This window comes from Balaenoptera physalus (assembly GCF_965194825.1).
Source record: "Balaenoptera physalus genome assembly, chromosome: 9".
Taxonomy (NCBI): domain Eukaryota; kingdom Metazoa; phylum Chordata; class Mammalia; order Artiodactyla; family Balaenopteridae; genus Balaenoptera; species Balaenoptera physalus.
Window position 1 is genome coordinate 1,765,335 of NC_138888.1, and position 21,713 is coordinate 1,787,047.

Consider the following 21,713-nt stretch of genomic DNA (forward strand, 5'->3'; position numbering starts at 1 on the left):
ATGTGGGGACAGCCAGGACCACAGCCAGGAACAACGATGGGGTGTGATTCCCACGTTCGCAGCTGCCAGGCTCCAGGGGGGGTAAAGCTGCCCCGCTCTCCTCTCCAAGTCCGCAGGGCCCCCCAGTTCTGTCTGCAGACCCCAGGGTTGAGGGCTGGGGTCCCCCCTTGAGTCTGCATCATGCTCGGCCCCCCGACATGGGCTCGAGCAGGTCCTCGTGAGGCGGAATAAGGACACACAGTCACCTGCGCTTTGCGGGGTGCGTGCACGCGGCACCCCATTACACCCCGTCTGTGCCGAATGAGGGGACGGGCTGCCGCGTCCCTCCTGCCGGCAGCCAGCCAGCCCCTGGGACCCACCCGTGGGCCCCGCCCAAGTCCTCCCCCCACAAAGGCGGCTCCTCGGGTGCACCTGCCTCCCCCAGCCTCCTGCTGCCTCAGTGATCTGTCCAGACGTGGGCCAGCTTTACAGGCTCCAAATTCAGTGTGTTTATTTTCACAGCACACGCATTATAAGACAATGCCAGGAAGCACATTTGAAGGGAGAAAAGCCCATGACCGCGTCCACCTCTCCTTCACCTGAGCTTTCTGGGGGCTGGACGGCCTCCCTCCGCTTGCGGCGCTCGCTCGGGCGCCAAGCCCCAGGCTCTGCAGCGTCTCAGCCACGTGCTTCTGGCCTGGGCCACGCCCACGATCGCCCTTAACTTTGCATCACCTCCTTGAAAAAAGAAGTGACGACACGCAGTTGGAAAGATTCTAATGAAAAAGTGGCATCTCTAAAGTCCTGCGAAGCCCAGGTCGCGGCCGTACCCACCATCTCCATACGCGCCGGCTCAGGAGGGGTCAGCCCGGGCCCCAGCAGCCCCAGCCCAGGCGCCCCATGGCCTCCCCGCGGAGTGCCCCTGCAGCGTAGGGGGCAGAGGCCCCCGGCTGCGCCTGGCGAGGCTGGGGTCCCGCTTTGTGCTTCGCGGTGCCCTCGGCCTCCTCTGGGCCCTTGAGAAGGAGCACCTGGGCTTCTCCCCACCGTGGAATCCAGCTCTTGCTTTCCTCAAAGGCCAACAGGAGGGTAAACAGTTCGGAAGGAAGACCAAAGCCAGGGGAAGAGTGGGAGGAGAGGGAAAGGAAGGTGAAAACAGCAGCCCGGCCGTGGAGATGAGAGTGTGGGATGCAGGCGCCTGGCCTCTCCGTCCCCTCCCCCCAGCCATGCGTGTCCTGGGCTGAGCACCGGCCCTGGGAGCAGCCCCCCTCTCATCCTGTGGGCAGAGCGAGAGGGAGACCCCGAGACGAGGGACAGAAAGAGCCCTGGAGCGTCACCTCAGTCATCCCAGGACGGGCTGCAGCTCCAAGCAGAGCAATCTGTCCCCCTGCCCTGCGTTTCTACCCCTCCCCTGTGTGTTTCCAGCCCCCTGCCCCATGTTTATCCCCCATGGCAGGAGCTCCACTAGCCTCCCATGACCGGAGTCTCCCAAGGAAAGACAAGCCATTTAACTGTTGCCAAATTCGGTAGGAGACGCTGGGGGTGCCCACCCTGCCCCTCCCGTCCCGAGCTCCCTGCTGGGTGGGCGGCCTGGGCTGGGCCGGGGCCGCCTTGAGGAAAGTCTGACAGAGAAGCTCAGCTCAGGAACCTGCCTGCCGGGACAGACAGCCTGGTGCGGGACAGAGCCCCCATCGAGTTCCCCCCCATCGGCTCGGAGCTTGAGCGGGTGAGGGCCAACGTCGTCAGGTCACCTCGATCCCCAGACCCACCGCCTGATGCTTCAGCAGCCCCGAGGGCTGCCCACACTTCTTCTAACTCAGTCGGGTCTCTGGTACCTGCAACCAGGAGTCCAGCCTCCACGTGGCCAGCCAGGCGCACAGCCCAGAGCAGGGGCGTCCGTGCAGGTGCGGTGCAGTCCCACAGCCCAGAGACCCCCTGTGTGTGCCACACCCCTAGGAGCTGGGAGCCCAGCCGGAGGGGCAGGTGGTGCCCACGCTCCACAAACCACCCAGGGCCAGACAACACCGAGAACAGTGACAGTGATCTCAACAGCACTGCAAATCCTGAGGAAGGGCCGGCAGTGACCCCGAGGGCCGGGAAGCCCCCCAGGACGTCTGCGAGGGCCTCCAGGCTCCAGTTGATGCACGAAGTCTCCCTCAGGGCTGATCCCGTCGCCCCAGACACACCTGGGAAAGTGCAGAGACCCTGTCACACACAGGATTTACATGAATTCAGGGCGACATCAAGATGAATCAGAAAAGCAAAACGGAGGCTTCTCGGGACGAGCAGGTGGAGGGGACCCTGTGTCCCCTTGGTGTCCCCCTCTGACAGCCACGCGGCGCCAGCAGGGGAAGCTTTTAGGGGAACCGGGCTCCTCTCCCCGCAGGCCGCCCGCGGGGAGCAGTGTTTGGATTGACATGCAGGGTCTCGGTGCTGAGACAGCACCAGGAGGATGGGGCTGGGATTTAGAGGGCATCTGGGAGGGGACACCGGGCCTGGGACCCCCGTCTGCTCACGGTCAGGACCCCTCGTCCCCAGCCCACCCAGGGGAAGGCTTCCCGCTCTCTCCTGCGCACTCGCCGCCCACCAGGTCCACGGGCCTCAGCTTGGCGCGCACCTGCTCCGCGTGGCCGGCGGGGCCCAGGGACCCCTGCCCGAATCCTTGGGTCCTCGGCGACACAGAAGCGGTTCTGCAGGACGTGCTCGGCCTCCTCCCGGTGGCCGGCAACTGGGGCGCAGGGCAGAGGAGCTCCATGGGCAGTGACCGACTTGACCGACTTGACCGCGGGTCTGCTGCAGGGGAGTGACAAGTGACAGGAGACGGTCCCCAAGCTCCCCTCAGCCTCCCACCTGCTGAGGCCCCTCCAGCTCCGTCCCAAAGGCCAACACCTCACACAGAGCAAGACCCTGGTTGGCTTCATCCCTTCCTCTTAAACGCTGACAGGAAAGGAGCCCAGTGACCCCGAGGGGATCCTCTGGGTGAAATAGGAAAGAACAGGCAGGAGAGAGCATTTTTCACTGTTGAAAGCTGAAGTAATGCCTAAGTAGTTCCAAGAAAATGAACTAAGGTTTGTTAGAAAGATTTGGTAATGACATTAATTAAAATCCCAGTCCGAAAAATCTATTACCTTATAGAAATAATTCTACAATTTCTGTTTAATAATACACCACAAAAATTCTGAGAAAGTCTTCTTCATGTTGATGTACATATCAGTTTCATCGTGTGTTATTCCTAAACAGACTTTTTAAAAAGATTTTTTTAAAAAACCCTAAATAGTGTACCTCTATGTAGAAAACAAAGAAAACACACTTCAGTAAAGTTTAGAAAGAACATCAGAACGACTCTGGGCCCACCGCCTGGGCGTGCCCAGCCTCTTCGTCTGTGGACCTGACTTGCGGGCGTGAATAGCCAGGGCTCCCTCGGCGGCGCTGCCCGCCCGGCCCTCCTTGGGGGCGAGGCCGGTCCTAGGACTGGTTAATGCGAGTCCGGCTGGCGGGCAGTTAGTAATCCGGGCATCGCCTTCCCCTCTCTGCCCCCTTGCCCGGGCCATGAGTTTCAAGTGAGCTCGAGACAAGACGGGTCAGGGACGTAGCCCACACTGGCCTGAGACGGGAGTGAGGACGCCCTTTCTAGGGTGAACCCCGGGCCTGGGGCTGCTTTGTGATCTTTGTTACTGAGAGTAGGCCCTAGGCCAGTGGTTCTCCACGGCGGCTCTGGGTCCGTGAGCGTGGAGAAATGCACATCCCTCGGCCTCGCCCCAGCCCTGGGGCTGCGATCACGGTGTGGGGTGAAGGGTGTCTGTGTTTCCACAAACCCCGCGGGTGACCCCACGTGCGCTCCCCTAGACGTTCTGACCAATGATGACCTACAGACCCTGGCGACACGTGCGTGATTTTCTTACACGACTGGAATCATTTATATACTGGTGTGTAACTTTCTAAGCCCAAATCACAATTACAGTGTCACTCATGATGAATGCATCACATCCCAAGGTAAAAATATGCCATTTCCTTCTTGGGCTGCACCTTATTTAACAAAGCGCCCTCCTTCCTCCCACCCCACCCCCCCTTTCTTCTCAGCCTGGGGTCCCCGTGGCTCTTGGGTTTGGGTTCCAGACCTTCCGAATATGTGGCTGCAGTTCCTCCCCAGGGCTCTGTGCGATGCCCAGAGCCTACAGGTGCGCGGATTCTATCCTTCGCACGTGGCTTTCTATTACAGGCAACTGACCGGGGGCAGACGGCCGCTCGCCGGTGCCGCGGGGGAAGCGGCTGTGGTAGAGGCACCGTGGTCAGCAGGTGAGATCTGGAGAAGTCGGCAGGCACTGTGGTGGCCGCCTCGCCCGGAGCTACGGACCCCGCCACGAGCGTCACGAGCCCACCGCACTGCGGGCGGACCCCAAGGGTGCCCAGGGCGCACGAACGTCCCCGAGTGACCAGGGAGGCCCGCCTGCACGTCAACCTCTAACTCTCCGCACAGAGACCTCGCGTACAAGCTAAGCGTACCCAGCTCAAGAAAGCAGCACATCTTAGACAAAATTAAACATCATAAATCAGATTTTTACTGTTATGAGGCCTAACTGCCTTATTGTATCTCTAATAGCTTCACCCTGAAATAATCAGCTGTTTTGGAACCAGATGGAGGTTCCCAGTCTTTTCAACATCAAGCATTCTTTTAGGTATGGCACCCTCAGGAACCACAAGACTTTAAAATACTTTGTCTATCAAATCAAATTTATGAAATAAAAATTAAATTTACTTTCCTCTTTTAATTAATGAGATATGACAGCTCAGTAGAACTTTTGATCTGCAGGAGACAATATTTTGATCCTATTGTCTATTAGTCAAAGGCTGACAGTTTTGGATAACTTGTGTAAACTTACCGTGATTTCCTTTAGGCTTTTTCAAGTGTTAGAAATAGCTTGCAGACCCTTCCCTCGATAACTTCGAGACCGCAGGACACAGGCAGCATGACCCTGACCCTTTATCGCTTCTCCTCCCTGTGTGGTCAGTAAGGTGACCCCCGCTTGGAGCAAACCTGATTCATGAACACGGATTTAAGAACACAGAGCTCTGAGGAGGAGATCTAGTTAAGACGAGGTGCTGTGTTTTTTCACAGGAGGGTTCCTTAGCGCATTCGGTAAAATACTGATATGACAAGTGGGGCCCAAGGTTACTGGGCTCAGCTGAGTGACCTCGGGCAAGTCCTGTGACTTCTCCACACCTGTTCCCTCAGCTGAGCTGCGGGGATAACACCTGTCCCATCAACTCTTAATGAAGATATTCTAAAGGATTAATTAATTTGTTTTCATTGTGATTTTAAAAGGTCACTTCTAAAGCAAATTGAAAATTGTGAACCACACACTAAGCAGTGAGACACAGTGGACCATCTCTCGGGGAGAGCACCGATTCGGAAGACACGGCCGGTTCCACGTGGGGCCCCTTGAAGGTGCAGTTGTTCCCAGAGCTCGGCACCTGGACTACTCACTCGTAGGTCAGCCCAGAGACTTCCTTCCCTTCCTGGGCTGTCGGCACCTGCCGCTCCAGATGCCTCTCGACACCTGTCGTTGGCCAGGAGGTCACAAATGTCATTGTTATAAACTTCCACTATGGAAACTTCCACCTCGGGGCTCCTTGACGGATCTTCTGAAATCAGCCTGGAGGAGGGGCAGGGAGGGACGCACAAGAGACTAAACCGTCAGAGGAACTTAGATAACCCCGTGGACAAAGTGGTTAGAGAATGATTTCAACGAGAGACGGTCCTGGAAAATGGGCAGCAAAACTCATGGTTCATGAGCACAGGGCAGCATCTCACTAATCAAGACCACGCAGGAAGAAGGGAATGTCCTCCTTAAATTGCAGAGAAAAATAACTGTCTTGGGAATACAGACGGTTTTATCTGAGTTGTATCTAAATCAATGATTTCAGCATTCGGATTCTAATCACACTCTATAAAGATGCTTGAAGAGCCCACAGCCTTGATTCAGAAGTCACCACACGCGAGTTTAATCCCACCCAGAAGCCCAAAGCAAGCTGCAAAGGCTTTGAGCACTGGTCCAGCAAGTGGGCTTGTTTATTTTAAAATCTGTTCTGTTTCAGGGGAGATTGAGTCCATGGAACTGAGTCAGTTCCACTGGTATAGCGCCTTCCAACTAAGCCCTGACCATGACCTCTCTAAAACCCACCCAGGCTCTTAAGAAAACAACCACACATCTTATTTTGTTTCAGGTTTTAAAGTACTACATGCAGATTGCAGATCAGTTTAAAAATAAAGACACTACACACTTAGAGCAAAACCCCAGAGTCCCACCCCAGGGAGAAGTGACCCTGACCCTGGGTTTCCTCCCCGACGCCCACGTCCCTGCGTTGTCCCTTTGACAGAGAACACAGTCACCAAGGAACAAACAACTTCATCTTGGACACTTGCCCAGCAAAGCCTGTCTGATTTTGACTACTGTACTTTTTCTTGTCCATAAAGACATTCTGAGCACTGGCCTGGACGGGTCCTACTCAACCATTGCTGGGTTGAGATTTTCATCAGCATCCACAAGAGAGCTATGGATAAAATGAGCCATTAATGTCTTCTAATGATAATTAAGAAAATTAGGGGCTTCCCTGGTGGTGCAGTGGTTAAGAATCCGCCTGCCAATGCAGGGGACACGGGTTCAAGCCCTGGTCCGGGAAGATCCCAGATGTCGCAGAGCAACTAAGCCCGTGCGCCACAACTACTGAGCCTGAGCTCTAGAGCCCGTGAGCCACAACTACTGAGCCCGTGCGCCACAACTACTGAAGACTGTGTGCCTAGAGCCCATGTTCCGCAACAAGAGAAGCTACCGCAATGAGAAGCCCGTGCACCACAACGAAGAGTAGCCCCTGCTCGCCGCAACTAGAGAAAGCCCGCGCACAGCAGTGGAGACCCAGTGCAGTCAAAAATAAATAAATAAATAAATTTTTAAAAAAGAAAATAAAAAAGACGACAATGAAAGAAAAATAAGCTAAATTCTCTGATGAAAATAATTGCTGGTGAAGAGTTCAAATTTGGGTTGTTCTCAGCACTGGGGTTTACTGAGAACATTGTAAGAAGAATATCTGTCTGAAAAGTGAAAAACCAAGGTGCGCTAAGCTACAGATTGTACATCCCCTCCGCCACATGTTAAGAAAAATGCACACAGACCCCCTCTCAGCCCTCGTCTCCATCCCTCCGAGGGGCCCCAAACCTGAATTACATTTCTTATCTATACAATAACAGGGAGCTAATTGGAAAGATTTTTCTTCCATTAAATTAAGTACTTGATTTGTTTAATGCATTGATTCATTCGTCACACACCTATTCCTCAGTTACTGGCTAGATTCTGGGAACAATGCTAAAACTAGTCTTCATTCTTGGCTTTGAAGAAACAAAGTGTTTAGTAGGCAAACGATTCCAATATAGTGTGATACATTTTATATAAAATACGCAGAGGCTCCCATGAGACGCAGGACAGGCGCTGAGCCCAGAGTCAGGGTGGAGGGAGGTGGCGGGTCGATCACACCCCCTGCCAACGATCAGCCCCTCCAGGTGTCCTCGGCCACTTTCGTCCTGTTCATCCATTCCTGCCCGGGTCCTCCTGGGTCCTGGTTATTTGTCTGTTTCTGTTCTAGACACCTTGAGGGCTGAATATGATCACGTGTGCCTGCAGCGGTGTCTAGCAGGTAGAAAAGCCTTGTAAATGCGTGGGTAAGAATGACAGCCGAGGTCACTGGAGAAGAGGCAGGCCAGCAGCCGGGTTCCCGAGGACGCAGGAGAGGGTGTTAGGCAGAAAGAACCCCAACTAGAATTTTGCTTTATTGAAAATGGCAGGGGAATACCTTCCTTTGGTCCCCTTAGCAATTTAAGAGTAACCTTTTTTAGGGTAAAGGGTTCATATAAACATCCTCTGATACCGATGCCTGAGGTTATTATGGTTTTGTGCTGCATCTTGAGTTGGGCACAAACTCACCCGCGAATACGGCTGCACGCGTTCCTTTCTGGATCTTGTCCACTTGTGATTAGAAAACAAAGAGGTAGAAAATTTTCCGTGTTTGGACTATCATTCCCATCTTGCAAACGATGGCAGTGAGGCCTGGGGAGGTAAGCCTCGCCCGTGGCCACCCACTCAGAAGAACAGAGTCAGAATCCCGTCTGAAGGCTCCGAATGCTATAAGACACCGAGCTCTACGGGAGCACCTGGCACAATTTAAGTTATCATTTCATGCCCAAGACTCAAGACATGAATAAACCCACTGTAGAAACGAGGTGACTTAATAATGTGTCAATGTGATGTCCCTATTTGTTGAAGCTGTGTGTCCCATCTCTAGAGAGGCTGACTGTCCAAGTGTAGTCCTAATGGGCCTCTTTCCGGACACCTTCAGCAGCCTCTGTCCTGCCCTGAGTCCTTGGCCTCTCTTTGCTGCCCTCGTGGACAAGCTCCAGAACCAAAAACACACGACCTGTACATTATTTGTCTGCAAATCCAGCTTCGTCTGGAACAGACCTGTAAGCAGGTGCACAGCTCACGCCACGGATTCAATGAAGCAAAACCCTGCTTTGCCTGCCCCCTGGGGCCCCCAGCACAAGACAAGAAGACGGCGGTCGTGTGAGGCCCAGGGGGAGGGCTCTCTAACTCCCCACTATTCCGGCCCCGTTTCTGACCTGAGCGCTTCTTTCTATCGCCTCACCTCTCTGTTTCTGGGCCTTGAAAGTATGCTTAGCAGGGAGGTAAGGCACCGGTCAGTGCTCGGATACCTGGCACCAGCCACGCTGCTTCCACTCGCCTGGACGCTTGTGAGCGCTACCAGCGCAGGTGCCGCTCAGAGCAGCCACTTTAAATGTGGGTAAGGAAATGAGGGCCGGGGGGCCGGGGGGAGCGCTTCCCCCCAGGACCCCTCTCCGCGGCAGACACACCACCATCCTCTCACCCACTACCCATCTCTCCCGTGTCCCTCTTCCATGACACCCAGGAAAGCCACATGCTGCTGCAGCGGTCCTGCCACATTATCCCATGGTGCTACCCAGCTTCCAGCAAGCATGGCTGTGGCCAGCTGAGGGGACCCTGGAGTGGGACCAGGTGACACCCCTGGCAAGTGCCAGCGGCTCTGCAGAGAAGTTCTGACTCACACCGAAGCCTCTGTCTCTTGAACCTGCAACGGAACCAAACGCTTCACGTGGTGCCGTGTCCCCAGAGGAGGGCTTCATCCCTAAATGAGTGACCCCTGTGTCTGGGAGGGCTGCTCTGTTCCCCCAAGCATCCTGCCCGTGGAACTCAGGCCTGGCCCTCTGCCTTCTCGGGCCGACGAGACAGGCAGGGTCCCCAGGGCTGGCCTCGTCCCCAGGCCTTCTCCATGCGCTCTGGTGGCCACACTGAGCACAGCCCTCGAGGGCCTTGTGGCCTCAGAGACTTTCAGGATGCTTGTTACCGCAGCAGCAACTCACCAGTGCTGACGGGTTTGATCTCCTAGGAAACGATCTGATTCTGAAAATCACAAGAGACAAGTGGAGAACAAGAACTACCAAAAACTGGGAAATATTTCACCAAGGTGTTTTTTCAGAAGGGGTTAGTAGAAGTAAGTTAACAAATACATCTTTCATGTGCACGAATAATGAAAGAATATTGGTTTGAAGAGGAAACAAAATATCAGGCTTTCGTGGGACTTCTTATGTTTTGGCTCTGATTTTAAGACACAAAAGGATGACGCAGGAAGATATGGAGACAAAACCCGAATTCCAGGGGTTATAGGAGCACAGAGGGCCAGCTGGCTCCACTGAACACCTGCTGCAGGAGACGCCTTCCCTCCAGGGGCTGACAGGCTCTGGGGACATACGGCACGCACGCAGGGTGAGCCACGGCTCTTACGAAACGGTGAGCAAAAGTGAAGATGAGCTGGGGCTTCCCTGGTGGCGCAGTGGTTGAGAATCTGCCTGCCAATGCAGGGGACACGGGTTCGAGCCCTGGTCTGGGAAGATCCCACATGCCGCAGAGCAACTAAGCCTGCGTGCCACAACTACTGAGCCCATGTGCCACAACTACTGAGCCCACGTGCCACAACTACTGAGCCTGAGAGCCACAACTACTGAGCCCGCACACTTAGAGCCCGTGCTCCACAACAAGAGAAGCCTCCGCAATGAGAAGCCCGCGCACCGCAACCAAGAGTAGCCCCCGCTCGCCACAACTAGAGAAAGCCCGCACGCAGCAACAAAGACCCAATGCAGCCAAAAATAAATAAATTAATTAATTAGTTAATTTTTTTTAAAAAAAGTGAAGATGAGTATCTCACACCGGGACTCCCCAAGGGCGGGGGGTCGGTGACCAACGGGAGGAGACACTGGCACCACGGCCTCCTGGACCACTCGGGGCAACTGTTACTGGTTTTTTCTAGCAGTGACTGTAGTGGGAAAATCGTGACAACAGCAGGGGACGTGCCTCTGTGGCTCCTGGGGCCGCGTTAGTGGCACAGGAGACTCTTCAACACACATTCGCTGTCACCCCACAAAGAGGACCAGGTGTGTCTGCTCTTCCCAGGCAGGAAGCAAGGGCAAGCCCACAGGTTCTCACTCTGTCCCCTCCCCGCTCTGTCTTGCATCCGCCACCCTCCCTTGACCGGGGAAGCCGTCTATAGAGATCTCCTCGAGAAGTGTCGTCTCACTGATAGAATTTCGACATAAATGTGTCATAAGCATTTCTAGCATGTGTGGTAATAACGCCCAGGAGTGAACGCTCAGCAGTTCTGAACGTGTCCTGATAGAGGATGGGACGTGGTCTCCCGCACAGTAACTCTCACCACCTGCATCTATTGTATCTCTGCTCGTCCTCACCGCCCGCCGGTACCTGAAGAGTTCTCCAGCGGCTCTGGGGATGACGCCCGAGTCGCCGAGGGCTTCCGACTGCGGGGCTGGCTCCCCCTTGGAATGCGGGCCCAGAGAGGTGAAGCTCTTCCCACTTCCTGTCTGTCCGTAAGCCATGACGCAAACATTGTACCTAAAACGCAAGCCGGACTTCAGGACAGAAAGACCCGCAGTGGGCCTAGTGCCATGACTGGACTCTCAGAAGAGTGCCACGTGGGTGAAACTCCTGGTTCCCTCTGAATCCTCTGTGCCTCCGTTCCTGAGAATCCGGGCCTTCATTTAACTGCAACTGCGTTTTGCATAATCCACCCTTGTGGTTATTTGGTTACACATTGGATTAAATCATATTCATGTTTACACACACACATGCATCTCAGCGATACCTGTTTCTCGCAGGTGTCTCCACATTTCCTCGTGGGAGACCACGGCTGGTGCTCGTGCCCTCAGAGCCCACCCGAGGGTGCCATCCTGAGACAGGCCCTCCTCCTAGATTCCACTCATTCGAACTTACGGAGTTGCCTGAAGTAAGCTCATCTTCATAAACTCAGGCTAACTAAAATGTATATGAAACGATATAAAAGTTGGCATATTTTCTTTTGATGCCCTAAAAATATTTTTCCCCATTACATTTATGATTGCCAGTATTGCTGACTACAGTTAAACTTAAGGTTGTGAAGTATTCTTATACTTTGTTTCTCCAAGGGCCTTGGGGTTTTCATTTCAGCCAGACTGTGCCGACACCCTCTCAGGGCCAGGCCGGCCTGCCCACTACAGTCCTACAGTTTGGGGTTATTCTGGTGCAGCTTACTTCACAGAAGACAAGAACCGTTGCAAGATCCGTAAGTCTTCTTCCATTTGTGCTGTTAGCCCAAGACGTCAGTGAGAAGATGGGAAACATCTGAAGTAAGTTTACGGTACACGTTTATATGCTTGGCCGTGAAGGTGCAGGTGATCCTGGCCCACAAGTGGCTGAAGCTAAGCCCCGACCCCCTTTCGTGTCTCCTGGGAGATTAAACATCCAAGCACAGGCCCCACCCGAAGAGATTCTGATTCCACTGATCAACCTTTAATCAGACCCCTCCCCTCCTCCAGTCAAACAAAGGCTGTGGCTCTGATAAAATGACTTTGAAGAGTTCTGATGGGTTCTGACCTTGAACGGTGACACGAGAAGCCCTAGAGATCCTGGAGGCCTCTGCCTCCAAGGCTGACTGTTCCCTGAAACGATGATGGAAACCATATGTGGGGGCGAGAACTGATCAAAGCCCTCTCTGCTACCATCCTGTGTTTTTTTCTTCCAGAACTGAAGAGTCTCCAGGTATTTATAACATGACCCCACAGCATTCCACATCTCTTACACCTTCCCTGAGAGATGCATGTGTATTTGGCGGGGGAGCGGGGGGATGTCTTTGACTGCAGTGGGTAAATGAGCTCTTCAAGGGATCTTTCAAACCACTGAGGAATGCAGAGAGGAATGAACTGGCCCAGGACTTAAAATATGCCATCTGTTTCGTATTTATTATGGAAAAGGCAACTCAGGCAAAGGTTAACTCATTTTAACCACGATGCCATTTTTTATTTCTGGAATCTGCTTAATTAGATGCCTACTTAGGAAAAAAAGAGAGAGAGAGAGACTCCTATCGTTTTCAATGGAAGAACTTTTGTCAGATGGACATTAAAAACCCCAATATTCCAGAGGAGGAGCCGGGTAGGTGTGTGCAGTTGACAACACGCGGTTTCTGTGCTGACCCGACCTCTGGGTTCACGAGCCTTCCCTGCACCCCGTGACGGCAGATGCTGCAGCGCTGTGGTTGGATCCAGCCCTATAATTACAGCTCCCATTTCGTTGGATTTGGCCGTGCTGGACAAACACAAATGCATCTCCTTCAGGACGCTTGATGTCAACTTCTCCGCCAAACCGAGATTCTTCAAAATGCCCCGAAGTGGAAAGTCTTGGCTTATTGTGTGTCAGTTAAGTCGACAGAGCTGTGCGCTTTACTGCTGAAAAGTGACCCTTATTCCTAGGTCATGGCCACTGCCTTGGAAACCAGTAGTACTTTCCATGGGGAAAGGCTCCTTCCCACAGGGACAAGCCCCTTGATCTAGTGTCAACACTGTTAACAGACTTTAGAAAAGCCTGAAACGTACAAAGAATCCCAGAGTGAAGAAAGCCGCTGCCATCTCAGTCTTAAGGCAGCACGTGATGCAACTGAATGATCATCTGGACCCAAGGCGTATGTGTTCCTTTAACAATTATTCCTCAAATCGCCTTTACGTCTCCTCCTAGGAGAAGGGCCATGGAGGCTGGGCTGTGGGTCTGCTCTACACGCACATAAAAGGCTCAGACGCTCATGTTCAACTCTCGTGTGTAGCACGAATGAAATCTACTTACATTTACATGTAGCTGTGATAATTGACCTCAGAAATATTTTAACTCACCCATCTAAGAAGGACGTCAGAAGGGGACACACATCCTCAAACACCGCGTTCTGAGGTTCTGCTGCACCATAAACTCTGAGAGGCAAAGTGAAAATGACGCCTTCTTGGAAGAAAAAGAGATGTACTTTACTATCCAAATACAGAAACCTGAGAAACAAAATATCCTTATGTGCTTCTCACGTGAACCCCAACACGGTCAAGATTCATACATTTTTAAACAATGAAAGATTAATTTTATTACTTTTCAAGCTAACAGAGGTTAAGAAAGAATGAAAATTGTTTCCTCTGCTATAAAAATGTAATAAGCATAAGCAAAGTTATAAATGCTTGCAAAGCAGAAAGAAAAAGCAAGCAAGAAAAAATGAGAGGATACCATATAATTATCCCATAACTAAATTAGTTCCACTTAAGTGGGTCCAACAACAAGGATGTAAAAATCATACTCCGGCAATATTTGACATGTAATACTGAATTTTTATGTTCAAGCTCTTAAAAATATTGTTCTCCTAGGCCCCAGGTTGGTTCAGCCGAACATTAATACCCAAAATGGGACTGGAATGCCGTCTATGACAGGGACAGTCTTTGTGTTTATAAACATGTACAAATAAACCCAAGTAGGAAGTGGCTTCCAGAAACCATGGTTCATTGCACAGTGTGAAACAAGATGGGAACAACGCCCCAAGGGCAGAGGCAGCGATGGGCCGCCCATTGCTGACAAAGCCACAGTGTGTCATGTGTGAATTGAATATATTTAGATTTTAAGCTTAGTTTTCTGAAATACAAGTTTTTACTTAACTGGAACCAAACTTTTCTTTCATTTTCAAAATGTGTCCTAATGCTCAGTTGAGCCAGATCATGTCTAGAAGCAGGACTGATTTTAAACTTGAAGGACCTTCCTTATAAAATGCTGCTTATTATACATGATGAGGAGGGCATTTTTTTTTTTTTTTTTTTTTTTTGCTGCGCCACGTGGCATGCGGGATCTTAGTTCCCTGACCAGGGATCGAACCCGCGCCCCCTGCAGTGGAAGCGTGGAGTCCTAACCACCAGACTGCCAGGGAAGTCGCCGAGGAGGACATTTAGAACAAGAGGGACAGGGCTGAACTCTTAAATTAACTTTTCACCGAAAAAGTCCCACCAAAATACGAAAGCAGGAAGAACAGTGAATGAGTGCAGTCTGTGCACCACCAGCTCCTACAATCACCGACTGTCCCCAACCTCCCCTAACAGCCACCCCTCACCCCGGAGCCCTCTGAAACTGACCTCAGGTCCAGCTCGTCCGTAAATGTTCTGTATGCATCTCTAAGGGATGGTGACTCCTAAAAATCATCACAATGTTACCACTGTCACGCTTTTACAAATTAACAGTAATTCCTTTATATCATCCAAGATGAGGGTAGCGTACACATTTCTCCAGTTCTCTAATAAGTTTATTTTTCCTGTCAGTTTTTTTAAGTTAATTTATTTTATTTTATTTTATTTTATTTACTTTATTTTTGGCTGTGCTGGGTCTTCGTTGCTGTGCGTGGGCTTTCTCTAGTTGTGGCGAGCGGGGGCTACTCTTCGTTGTGGTGTGCGGGTTTCTCATTGCAGTGGCTTCTCTTGTTGCGGAGCACGGGCTCTAGGCGTGTGGGCTTCAGTAGTTGTGGCATGCGGGCTCAATAGTTGTGGCTTGCAGGCTCTAGAGCGCAGGCTCAGTAGTTGTGGCTCACGGGCCTAGTTGCTCCGCGGCATGTGGGATCTTCCCGAACCAGGGCTCGAACCCATGTCCCCTGAATTGGCAGGCAGATTCTTAACCACTGCGCCACCAGGGAAGCCCTTCCTGTCAGTTTTTAAGAATCATTGCAGCTGGTTGAATGTCTTCATAGCTATTCAGGGGTAGCAAACTTCTTCTGAATAGTAAATATTTTAGGCTTTGTGAACATCTTACTTAAAGAGACACTGGAGCTTTTCTCACCAACAGGAGGAAAAGGTGGCAGGCCTGCCACTGCACCACTACTCAACATGGTACCAAGTCCTTGTTAGCTAACTTGGGACACGAGGATCACAAAGCAGAGGGAACCACTGACTGCTTAGAGGTGATACGGCCGGACACCTGGGCAATGCAAAGTCACATGATGAAGAAAATTACCAAATCAACCATAGAATTTAGTAAAGTAGCAGGTTGTACAATTCATGTACAAAACCCAGTAGCATTCATATATACAAACAAAACGAGCTCCCTGATATAACGGGAGAAAGACTGTATACATGATAGGAAACAAGAAAATAAAAAACCAAGGTGTAGATTTTAATAAGAAATGTCTAAATCCTTTATAAAGAAAACCATAAGCCACTCCTGAAAGACACATAATTCAACTCAATGAATGAAAATATATGCAACACCATGTCCTTGGATATGAAGTTCCAACATGAATATGTTAGTTTTTCCAAAGTTAGCTTATAAACTGAGCTGAATGCCCCCAAAAATACCACATATACTATCAGTTTTTTTTTCTGAGGCTAGACAATTTGATTATAAAACTTATTTAGCAAAATCAAAGAGCAGAATAGAGAGGAGAACCCTGGGGGAAGAGCAGTGGGGATGTGGAGTTTGTGGTGGAGCCCATGCTTCAGGGAGCGTGGTCGGCATGTGGTGAGTAGACAGACCCTGGGGCAGGAGAGAAAATCCAGAAACAGACACAGCCGCAAAGAGCGATGTACTCTCTGAGAAAGGGGACGTCCCAGGTTAGGGGGAAAGACGTGTTTTAATAGGTGGTACTGAGGTAACTGGATAGGCGCATGAAAAAATAAAACTGGAACCATTCCTCATACGGTTCACTAGGTCTCATTCCAGATGGGTCATGAGGTTTGATTAATGTAAGAAACCGGGCCACTGCAACTGCTAAAGCACACAGGTATATTTGTCTATTACCTGGTAGCCTTCATAACGACAATTATGTTAAAGGGGAATAAAAGACTTTTGCATGGCTGAAAGATATCAGAAGCAAAGAAAAAAATACAAGTGACAAACTAGGGAAAATAGCTGCAACTTCAATCACTGACAAAAGGTTGATTTCCCTAATATGTCAAGTGCCCCTAAAAATAGAGAAGAAAAAATTTAGAGTATAATAGAAAGAGTATCCCTTATATTCCTTAAATTTCTTATATATTCCTTCTATTAGAAATCCTTTCTATATTTTTATAGGAAAACAGCTAGAGATATGAAGAGTTCACAGAAAAAAAGAAATGCCCCCAACTCAACCACATGAAAGGACGTGGGGTCTGACTCAGAAGGGAAGCCATGGAGAGATGTCGTTTCTCGCTGCAGCCGGCAGCCACCCCGAGGCCGACAACGGGCCCCCTAGCGGGAGCGATGGGGAAGCGGGTGCTGACAGGTGAGCTAAGCAGGTAGAGGAAAGGCAGGCCCAGGTGGCCGGGGGAGGCCGGCCCTTTCTCTCCTTCTCTCCCAGGCTGCTCTCGGTCAGCTGACCGTGGAGACCCAGTGGCCAGCGCACCTGCATCTCTGTGCTCAGCCCCGCATCCTCTGCTCCCCGGCACGGTGCCCACGTGCAGCTCTGACCGTGGGGACTATCTTCGCCTTACCTGTGCCCGTCGTACCTAATAAGGTGTCTTGCCCATAACCGGGGGTCAGTCAACGCTTGAACTTGAACGACTACACGTGGAAATTACTACAAATATGTTGGTAGATACATCACGGCATAACCACACACAGTAAAAGAACACAGCCAAGAGGCCTCCAGCTGCCTGATACACAAATTATACTCGAAACAATAAAAGTGACTTATTCTTCCCATTGCATTTTGGGTCAATTCCTGTTACTTTTAGTTTGCTTTTTTTTTAAATAATAATATTTTATTCTACTTACGAGACCACTTTCTTCTGACCATGGAGCCATTTATAGTTTCCCAAGTGGTAAAGCCTGTGCTTTCCCCTGCACCCACGTTTACTTTTAAAAAGGAGTTAAGTGCTGAAACTGTTGAGAGTTTCCTTCAGAACTGAAAGAAAATATTGTGACATTTACTAGTTCCATAAAAAGCTGTTAGAAAATAAACAGTATTGTTGTTTGCTAAGACCCACATGGTCCACCACCTGTAAAGTCAGCTGATTCTGAGTCCCGAGACTCCAGAATCAGCCCTGAGTGCAGAGTTAAATTTCAGTTTTTCCGCTCACCTAGTTGTACAGCAAGTTACACACATTCCTTCCTTTCTCTTTGGGCTCAGCCCAAGCGCCACAGCAAGGACCCTCCCCTTCAACCTGAACCCTGTGTACAGCCACCGAGACGCCAACCAAGGAGGATGTTCCCCTCTCAGCTGACGGAGCTGGTGCCCCCTCCCCGACCCCCAGACGCGGCGGGTGACCACTGGCGACTTCCCCGCCTGCAGTGGCCCCGCCGCCGTCTCCTCCTCTGCTAAGAGCTCGGCCACGGGCAGCTGTGGGAGTGGGTGCTGCCACATTTGGACACTGCAGGGTCTCCTGGTGCTAAATGCTGGTATCCCCAGAGAGGTGATCCTTTGCTGTCCCGGCATCAGAGGGAAGATGCCCCGGGAATCATTCCTTGGCCGCATGCGGTTGTTGACTCAGCCTTGACTTCATCTGAAGCATCTTGATTCTCCCCTTCCCCACACCTGCTAAGGGACTAGTTCGTCCACCATCCAGGCTGATGCAACGGAACGGCCCCTGACCATCCCCCGGCTGGTCACTCCGTCCCAAGCCTACGGCCCTTCTAGCATACTCTTGACATCGTTCCCTTAGAGGTATTTCCAAAATGCAAATTAAACAAGGAGGGAGTGGATGAAATCACTGGGGCTGGAGAGAGAGGTTTGAGGAGGAACGAGTGACGCAGAGTGTGTCACCGTGTGGTCACTTAGGTCCTGATGGCAAGTGACCTGTTGGATGTGTCCTGGGAGGTCCTCTGCTAGCATAATGAACACCCTGAGTCCTTTCGGTAGGGCGGATGGGGGTGGACACCAGTCACGGTGGCTTCAGCAGTGAGGGAGAGGTGGGCTCGGTGATGGGGGCCTTCGACCACGGCACAGCCGCCGAGATGGCCTCCTCTGATGGACACAGGGAGGCGTGAGTGCCTGGGCTCTAACCCGCTTACCAGGGGAGTCACTGACTGAGACATTGTCTCTCCACGGAGCCATCATTGGATGCCGGAATCTGTTTCAGGAGGTGTAATCCCGATATAACGCCAGCGATGTCCCCTACGGCAGAAGGAGCTCTTACATCCTTTCCGCTCCCAGACTGGAGGAAGGTGGGGGAGGAGAGCTCAGACACTCACCAGGACCGAGGCTCTGACGCAGGTGGGAGGCCCGGGCCCCCGATTGCGGGCTCTCGGACCTGGACTCTGTCCACCCGCCCGGGTCCTGCCCCGCTCCACCCACCGCCCCCGGAGCACATACTTTCCTTCTTCTGCTGCCTGATTATGACACTGCTCCTTTAACATCAGGCCAAAATGGAACCCTGAGGACGAACTGCCCAGAACACACCCCCCAAAGGGTTTTACGGATGTCCTCAAATGCCTACGTTTTAACCATAAAGAAAAACAAGTGAAAAATGCTAAGGTTTACAGTGTCTCACCCAAAAGCTCAAGGGACACCATATGAGGAACATGCAAAGCCATAAAAACAAGCCTGAATCCAAAATCTCCCTACGACCGTTTAGAATGGCATCTCACAGTGTGATCACTAGATTTTAAACAACGTCTGAGACGATTCCAAGAGCAGAGTTTAATTTTCCAAACACAGCTTCAATGTTTTCCCTGCCTGTGCACACCCCACAAACAAACAAGAGTCTTCCCCTTGGCCTTTTAGAGTAACTCCCTCTTATCAAAATCCTCAAGCTCTTGACCGCTAGAGATCCTTCCTTTCAGGATGCATCTGGGCTGTGCAGAGCCGTGGGTTCGGACACCAGGGTTGGTCTCCAGAACTCACTTACAGCCTCCGCCTCACGGAGTGGCTCAGACGGAGTAACATGACAGGGGTGCCTGGCTCAGAGCCAGTAATCAATGCAGGTTATTTCCCTTACGTTTAGCTGCTGTATCGTCTATTTTCTTATTTGTATCCAATTCGTTAGGAAGCTTTCAAAGCATCTGGGGCATAAAATTCTTTGGCATCAACTCAGTTATCAAGTTTTCGAGCTAAAAGTCAACTTGAATCCAAATCCCACATTTTCCAGAAAGAAATCTGAGGCCAAGCAGAGGTCAGTGAACCACATCCGGAAGGAAAGCCCAGGCCTCTGCTTCCCCTGCAGGTTCTCCCCAGCCCCTGCCTCTCTCAGCGTTTTCTGAGCCTCGGAAACCTCCCTCGCCAAGGTCAGTGGGCCTCAGTCATGCCCTGACCCACGTGCAGCGGGGAAAGTTAGTCTCCACCTTCCTGGGGGGGGGGGGGCGGGGGGCGGGGAGGAGCGCTGTGACGTCACAGCAGGAATCGGAGCCCTCCCTTCGCTGCAGGCAGCACTCGGCACCACCTTTGGGGGTGCACATCCTTCTCCTGTGACGGGCCCTGAGTTTGCAGACCTAGAGCGATGATCCCCTCCTAGGAGGGGACGTCGAGTACCAGGGCCCAAAGAAGACGGCCTCCAACGTGTCACCGCGCCTTTGCCGGGCACCTGCACCGGTATGGATAAGTCTCAGCAAAGCCAAGTTGAGTATAAAGACTCAGTCCCCCCAGAATACAGCTAAAACCAACCAATGGCTTCTTGCGAGCAAATACAGACAGGTCCATACCAGGTGATGGATTCAGAGAAGTTTGGATATTATTAAAATAAATATGCAGGCACAGACTGAATCACCCTAAATCTCCACATCAAAAAACAGAGCGACCAGATGGTAAAACCAAAGACCCACGATATTTACTATAAAAGTGAGTGACCTGCAGACCCCGAGCGGGTGGGGAGGTGGTGGCTGGACGTGAGATCGGGGTGGACCCACAGCAGCGGGGTCCCCCGAGACCCTGAGACGGCAGTTCCCATGGGGTGGGATTGGAGCAGCTCCCGTTGGGCAGAGATGGACAATTCGGGCGCCAGGACTACTGCTGTGGGTGAAAACCCGCCCATACGCTTCGATCCACAAAATCATAACGATGCTCAACAAAAACCTTCACCGGTGGCCGCTGCAGGAAGCCAGGAACCACCTCCTCGTCTGAAAGCTGACCAATAACCGGGGAAGAGTGGAGTGTCGTCCCGCCGTCCCTGGGTGACGGTGCTGCGGGAGGACCAGGGCGTGGCGAAAGCAGCTCTTTAAGGGGTTCCAGGAAGAGGTGACGGCACCACATCAGCACGTGTCGCATCCTCGCTGTTGGCGCCACCACCAGAGCCGCCACCTTCCCCCTCGGGATTGAACCCGGTCTGGCCAAGCCTCGGGGTCCACCTGCCACTCCGCCATGCACGGAGGACAGAGGAACACGCTGAGCGGTAGCAAGGACACATCGTGAGCATCACGCGGACGGTGCGAAACCCCCAGGTCCTGGGCCCCGACTGCTCCACAGACAAACCGTTGGGAAAGAGGAGAGGGGCGAACCAAAGGCCAAGAAGACTTAAGGACTCAACCTGAAAGCGGGCGAGACTGAACCATGCTGTTTGGGGAGGTGTCCTCGGGCAACAGACCACAAGGATCTGAAACCGGGCGCATCTGACCAGGTCCACGCGGTTTCCACCCCGTTCCCCAGGAGCCACGCCGGGTCACACACATCCTCCTGCCCGGAACCGGCTCACCCAGCGTCCAATGCCCGTGTGGGCCTTCGCACCACAAACACGAGGCAGCAGACAGGTGCTTCCACGCTGCGGGACAGCGGCAGGAGTGGGATCCCTCCCGGGGTGGCCATGAGAACAGACACCAAACCGAAGCCATTTGCACCAGGACCTGTGACCACGGAGTGAAGGGCACAGAGCCGGGGGGCCCAGCTGGGTTGTCTGTCTTGGTTTGTAGGCACTTTTCCACATGTCCCGTGAGTGTGGAACCTTCTAGAAGCCTGTTCCTAGTCTGTGCTCTGAATTCCAGCGGGTGATCCATCTGTCGATCTGTCGACTGCTCTGCGTGTCCACTGCCGCCGTGCGCACCTCAGCTCGGAAAGACGGGCAACCTGCCGCTGGGGTTGTTTACATCTTTCTTCCTCTTGTTTGTGAATTTCTGCCTAACGGGCACATCCGCTTCACTAGTTGGTTCTCGTCTTTGGGAACACGATGTCTGTCGCCTTACAGCTGCTACGTGTAGGACGGGCGGCTGGGGTTCTGCCCGGAGCACCTGCACCCCTGTCCTCGTCAGGGCCTGTCACTCTTGGCTGGTCCTGCACCTGCACCCCTGTCCTCGTCAGGGCCAGGAAAGTGACACCCACTCGCTACCTCCCCAAATCGACCTCTGCTCACAGCTCCCTGGCTTCAGTTGTAAGGCAAAGACCACACGTACGGTACCGGACACCAAGTGCCAAAGGATGCAAATACA